Source organism: Gadus morhua, chromosome 23, assembly GCF_902167405.1.
Source record: "Gadus morhua chromosome 23, gadMor3.0, whole genome shotgun sequence".
NCBI classification, from domain to species: domain Eukaryota; kingdom Metazoa; phylum Chordata; class Actinopteri; order Gadiformes; family Gadidae; genus Gadus; species Gadus morhua.
Window position 1 is genome coordinate 11,297,975 of NC_044070.1, and position 6,931 is coordinate 11,304,905.

The 6,931-nt window shown below is 47.2% G+C and overlaps 1 protein-coding gene across 2 annotated transcripts in view; it reads left to right on the plus strand.

Moving 5' to 3' along the window:
• The window catches only part of dlgap1b (discs, large (Drosophila) homolog-associated protein 1b), a 63,378-nt gene continuing 56,447 nt past the window's right edge, over positions 1 to 6,931 (plus strand). Inside the window, exon 1 of one of the 2 annotated variants that reach the window (XM_030348778.1) lies at positions 1 to 254. The gene's annotated coding sequence lies outside the window, so the exon portion shown is untranslated. The remainder of the gene's footprint in view (positions 255 to 6,931) is intronic. The other variant, XM_030348776.1, reaches the window with a different exon arrangement.

Consider the following 6,931-nt stretch of genomic DNA (forward strand, 5'->3'; position numbering starts at 1 on the left):
GCTCCGTGCCTCTTTTTCCCGCGCGCCTTGAAGCCGAGCGGTGTTCGGTGCGTCTAGCAGCAGATCCTCCGCAGAGCGGACGAACCGGGTCCACTGCCAGGTACCTGAGAGCCCCCCGCGGACCCAGCGAACCGACCCTCGTCCGGCACACACCATGATCCGTCACCGCGTCTCGGCAGCCGTGCGGGTGAAACACTGAGGATTACTGGGACGAGCAGGAGACGACTGGACTGGTGTTCATCAGACAAGCCGCGGTAGGGGACCCGCGCGTCTGTATTGATCCGGTTATGTTTGATTGTTGAATGAAAACGTTCCGAGTCGCGTCACTTGAACATGTCCACTAGATGATCCGCGGCTCCGCTGGGCTTCCGCGTCAGAGCTGGGCTTTCATTCTTTCATAATCATCATCATCATCATACTAATAATAATATCATCCACATCATCTCGAATGCTGTATCGGAGACAAGACACGCAAATCAACGCCGTTACTATCGTTGTTCGTGTTTTAATTGAATTCAAGTTTAATTAGGGGGGCTTGCTCTTTTATTTTCCTCGACCAACCCCCCCACTGTGACATGATGAAAGATATCCGGATCATTTCTATTACTGTTATCAAAACCAGCTCTGTGATTCAAATAATAAGAATACCGCGGAGATGAGAGATGGCCGGACACATGGATGGAGATGATGTCTGGGTCAACTTGGTGGAACCGTTCAGAAAAGGCTCATTGGTTCAGAGGGGAGATGTGTGTGTGCGGTGCTCTGCTCCCAGTGCGTAAATCTGGGGCTCTACAGCAACGTTTGTTGTTGCTGTTTGGTCATATTTACGTAATTTCTGCATAATTATTCATCCACGTCTATTAGGAAGGCAGTACGGTGGTGGCACTGGATTTTAAGTGTGTATTTCTATATATATTTATATGATATGTAATTAAATCATCAGGTTATTGTTGGACAGTGTTTTTCTAAATGTGTCGGTTACTACGTCACGGAGGAGTCGCACCGGAGGTCGACGGAGGAATAAATGACCGTCATTACCGCGTGTCGGTGACTTGTCTCTAATTATCTCTCTCGCAAGCGCTGGCGGACCTATTAGAGGCCACGCAACGTGATCTGGGCCAGAAGGTCAACAATGTAGAGAGAGAGAGAGAGAGAGAGAGAGAGAGAGAGAGAGAGAGAGAGAGAGAGAGAGAGAGAGAGAGAGAGAGAGAGAGAGAGAGAGAGAGAGAGAGAGAGAGAGAGAGAGAGAGAGAGAGAGAGAGAGAGAGAGAGAGAGAGAGAGAGAGAGAGAGGCAGATGGGAGTAGAGAAAAAAGAGATAGGGATACTGAAGGAGGAGTGAAGATAGAGAGAGGGAGGGGGACGGAGAGACTAGGTGAAGAGAGATGGATACAGAGGGAGGGAGAGGGATTGAGCTGAAATGATGGAGTGGGAGAAGAGAGAGAGGTACACGGGGGAAGACAGAGAGAGAGGGGGGGTGTTAAATTGAAGGTAATTTGGTTCGCAACAAGAAACATTTTTAATGAGTTTTCCTCTGACTCCTTACTCCAAGAACCCTCAAAGCGTTACACGATAACGTCAACGCAAACAGGTTTGATAGATGAATATTTTAACCCAGGTTCCATAGATTAATGTTCAACCCATTAACAGGTTTGGTACAGTAATGTTTGAACCATAAATTAGGTTGATATATTCATATTTTTAACCCAAAGATAGGTTTGATGTATTAATGTTTAGCGCCTGAATAGGTTTTAAGAGCCTCTGTTTGCCTCTTGAAGCCGTCAGACTATTTAGCAAGGGTTCTTTCGTTCTCACTTTCTCTCGCTCACTCTCTCTCTTTCTCTGTCTCTCCTCATTGGTAAAGGAACCGCTGCCTGATATTTATTTTATCTTCTCATCTCTATTCTTCTGCTCTATGTCTCTCATCTCCTCTGTCCACATTATAATCTTTTTATCACGTTTTGGAATAAAAGGCTGCAGGATTTGGGTTCTTCGTCGTCATCTGTTCCCTCCTTCCTGTCCGGTATCTCTGCTAGCGTGTCCCTAGCATTGTGTAGCTACGGGCAATCAAGGAGAGTTGTTTGAGGGACAGAGGTGGGGATGTTGCATCGGAGAACTCTTCCCAATCTTTAAAGACGCCCCAACCCCCAAGGTCCTGAGGTCGACCCCAATGTTCATAGACCACCTGGAGGCATCTTAAAGCAAGTTGCCCCTAACTGCCCTTACCTGCTTCTTAATGAACAGTCTGAGACATGTCAATATGGAGCAGGTAGGGGTTAGACGGGACATAGACTCTCTGTACTGTCCAACCCCTTCCTTTTCCGTAAGGACCTCTCTGTACTGTCTAACCCCTACCTGCTCCTTAATGACCTGAATCTGTACTGTCTAACCCCTACCTGCTCCTTGATGATCTGTCTCTGCGCTGTTGTTTGGTCATCACATCCTGTTTTGAATGGGTGGATGGGTGTGTTACTTTGAACATACATGGTTATCAAGTTTTTTTTCTTGATCTTGTGAGAGATCTCTGCAGATGTGACTGGGCTGTCCAGCATCACATCTCGTATTGGTTGCTATTGCTGTGATGTGATGTGGTTAGCTTGTTGTGCTAGCTCGCTGTGGTAAGCTTGTTGTGTTAGCGTGTTGTGTTAACACGTTGTCCTGGCTCATTGTGTTTACTTGGTTCTTTAAGCTTGCTGCGTTGGCTTGTTGGGCTAGCTTGTTGTGTTTAGTTGTTGTGTTTAGCTTGTTGCAGTCCAGTTATTGCATTCCCAATGCCCAGTAGTTTCTACCGGCAACAATAGCAGGAAGCGCGTGTGGGCGGGGGGCGAGATGACACAGTGATGTCATGCGTGTGGCTTATCACGCGTCCCTCTTTGGGTTCCGACGACCGGGGCCGGCGTACCGCTGACATGATGTGGCGTTGTCACGGCGTTGTCATCACGATGATGAGTCAGCTGGACCGCTCATCTCCAGGCTCCTCCCCTCTGCGCCTGTCTCTGGTTGTTATGTGGAGGATAGGATTGTCTCTCCTATCTCAGTTCCTCTACCTTCTCTCTCCTACCTCCTCTCTCCCCTTACCTAGCCCCTCTCTCCTTTTCCCCCTCTCTCCCCCTCTCTCCTTTTCCCCCTCTCTCCCCCTCTCTCCTTTTCCCCCTCTCTCCCCCTCTCTCCTTTTCCCCCTCTCTCCTTTCCCCCCTCTCTCCCCCTCTCTCCTCCTCTCTCCTATCTAGCTGATCTAGAGGACAACAGAGGTTCAAGCAAGAGAGATCAAAGCTGTTCTAGAGGGTCGGTCGTGAGGACCACGGCTGGTCGAGAGGAGCATTAATTGGTCTAGAGGAACATTGGATTACTGGTCGAGATGATGCTGTTTTAGAGGGACAACAGCTGGTCTAGGAGCCCACGGCTGGTCTAGAGGAGGCTAGCCTAGATGATCGGTGCTGGTCTAGAGCAGGCTGGTCTAGAGGCACCCAGCTGTTTTTTCGGGGGGACGCAAGGGTGGTAGATGGTATGAGGGATTTTGTTCCTGAATATACTGATTTACAATAAGAGAAAAGATTAAGAACATTTAAGAATATATATATATCTCATAAATATAGTGCAGTAAATATGGTATTATGGACTTCATGTGATTTCAATCATGCTTTGCTTTTGCATTCCATCATCTCATCTGTGTCTCATTGTATGATTTCTATTGATGTTTTGTGCTCATTTGTGTTTGCCAAGTATACACACTGGGAGCATAAGCAGCGTTGCTGACTTTTCTTTCCGCTGTTTCCCACTGGCCATGGCCTTGTTGCACTCATAATTGTGTATTAAGATGGCGCTGGCAATCATTTCTCAGCCACCGCATGTGTATTTATCTATAATTTACCTTTTGAATAAGTGGTGGTCCGGGAAAGGTCTTTATGACAAATAAGTGGTCCTCCAAATGACAAAGCTTGGGAACCACTAGTCTACAGCAACCACAGCTAGAAGACCACTGCTGGTCTAGACTAGAGGGACCACAGCTGGTCTAGAGCCGGGGTCCCCAACCTTTTCAGCATCGAGGACCGGTATGATTCTCCGAAAAGTTTCACTGACCGGGGGGGAGGGGGGGGTGGTTGGGTTATGTTGCGCAGACGCAGAGGTTGCCAAAAATGCAAACACGTTATATGCAATCTAACAACTGCATATAGACTTATGGCATGTAAAAGAGTGACAGCATTGCGAAGTAATTGAGTTTATGCATTTTGCATGAATTAAAAAAATAAAAATAAAATAATTATTTTAATATTTTTTAATTAAAATAAATAATAATAATCTTTCTCTGCGGACCGGTACCAAATGACCCACGGACCGGTACCGGTCCGCGGACCGGGGGTTGGGGACCGCTGGTCTAGAGGACCATGGCTGGTCTAGAAGACCAGTGCTGGTCTAGACTAGAGGGACCACAGCTGGTCTAGAGGACCATGGCTGGTCTAGAAGACCAGTGCTGGTCTAGACTAGAGGGACCACAGCTGGTCTAGAGGACCATGGCTGGTCTAGAAGACCAGTGCTGGTCTAGACTAGAGGGACCACAGCTGGTCTAGAGGACCATGGCTGGTCTAGAAGACAAGTGCTGATCTCGAGGAAAAGGACTGGTTTAGAGGGTCCAGGGCTGGTCTAGAAGACCACGGCTGGTCAAGAGGACCACGGTTAGCCTGGAGGGTCCATGGCTGATAGCCATGTCCAGGGCTGGTCTACAGGGACCCCGGCTTGTCAAGAAGGTTCACAGCTGCTGCAGAAGGAGCATCAGACGACAGATTACTGCTCTCTGGGAACGGAGGCTGACTCTGCATGCAGTTCACGGCCATAATCCCCGATTATCTTCTGTTTGAGGAGTTTAGGAATGAAAAGTGACTTTCAGCTCCCAGTGGAGACGCTCTTAATGAATCAGCTGGAGTTTAATATTTAAATATTTCTAAGACGTTGAAGTTCAATGGCTCCCCAGGGATTTTGTGTGTGTGTGTGTATGTGTGTGTGTGTGTGTGTGTGTGTGTGTGTGTGTGTGTGTGTGTGTGTGTGTGTGTGTGTGTGTGTGTGTGTGTGTGTGTGTGTGTGTGAGAATCTGTAGACATATTGATATCTTTGTCTCCACTAGAAGAGGGACGTAGGAAGGTCCGGGGTCGAGCCGACTCGGCAAGCCTCTGACATCATCGCTGATGCGTGGGTGACATCATCGTGCGTTTGAGGCAGAGGCAACAGGAGACTCTGTTATACCCTCGTTATACCCTCTACTCTGTTATACTCTCTACTCTGTTATACTCTCTACTCTGTCTACTCTGTTATACTCTCTACTCTGTTATAGTCTGTTATACCCTGCTCTGTTATACTAACAACTTCATTATACCCTCTCTGTAAAACTCTGTACTCTATTTTACTCTGCTTATTTACACACATGTGACACACTTCTATCTGATTCCTGGCAGTCCCCCCCCCCCCCCCCCTCCGCCACACACGCACACACACACACACACACACACACACACACACACACACACACACACACACACACACACACACACACACACACACACACACACACACAATAAGCACATACACACACACACACGAAAAGCTGGAAATGATTTCTGGGTAATGTGATTGATTACCATGACCACTGGCACCATCAGCTGCTGCGGCACCTAGCGACAGCCTAATTAGCCACAACATGTCTTGACTGCCACTTCCTGCTGGAACGCTGATCACTTCCCCTCTGCTGTTCCTCCCCCATCAGGGTTTCACACTTCATATCTGCCCCCAATCAGAGCCTGTGAGCTGCCTGTAGTAGCCTGTTGAGTACTTATAGAAAAGGCTGTTGGCTGCCTATAGGAGCCTGTTAGCTGCCTTACTTCCTGTGTAATCACTAGCCACTAACTCTGACAGTCAGCAGATACTGGGTTTGGTTCTATCTCTGTGGTTTTTCTAAAAGGTTGATCGAGTGACTGTTAAACAAGCTGTTCAGTAGAACACCAAATTACTTAAGATTCGAATGTCTAATTCTTAGACCTTCTTAGACATTCTTATTCTATGGTGTCAGTTGCAACTGAAACCGTACAAAATATGTTATGACAGATGTTATTTCTTATTCACTTTTAATCAAAGGCTCTCCATGTTTTATAGTGGATAACACATTTCCTTTGTGTATTCAAGTCTCCATTGAGACTAGCAGTAACTGAGGTTGTGTACACAACACAACCGCCAGCTCTGTAATCATTACAACAGCTGAATCTAGCGGAGCTTTAATCTGCTGTTCTCTCAGTCCTCATCAAACCTGTGTCTCGGCAGTGGCCCTGCCATCCCATTTAGTATCCCATAATAATAACCGTGACATTGTTACGGGTTGGTGCTGATGAGGGCGGTCGTTAAGCAACCGCTCGCCGCCTAACTCACCAGTACGTCGTACTGTGTTCGCCACGGTAACCATGGCTTTGAGCGGTGGAAAGGACCTCTAAAGCCTTGGATGGATCGATGGTTAGTTGCTTTGAGAGCTTTTGGTAAACGTAGGACTAATTTCGTCTTCAGGTGATGGTCCAGGGGTTCTGTTTCATCTCGGGACCCAAAATATAATTCCAGGCTGACGGGAGGGAGTTTTGTTCGTTGTCAACCCATCTCCAAGTCGACCACAAGGCCATAGCTTAAGGAACGCTGGTTTAAACTATATAATACATTATTGAAAGATGTAAAGATGGGTTTTAATGATGTCCCACTTTGAAACGGGCTATGTGGATTTATGTTTGAGAAACAGAACTTCAGACAGCTGACCATCACAGAAAACATACAGAACGACAGATTGTACATCTGTCTGTGACAGCTAACTGACAGTATGTCTGTCTCGGTTGACAGACAGACATACAGACGGACTGAAAGACAGTAGAAAGGGCTGGATTGAAACACCACCACTGGTTGGCACC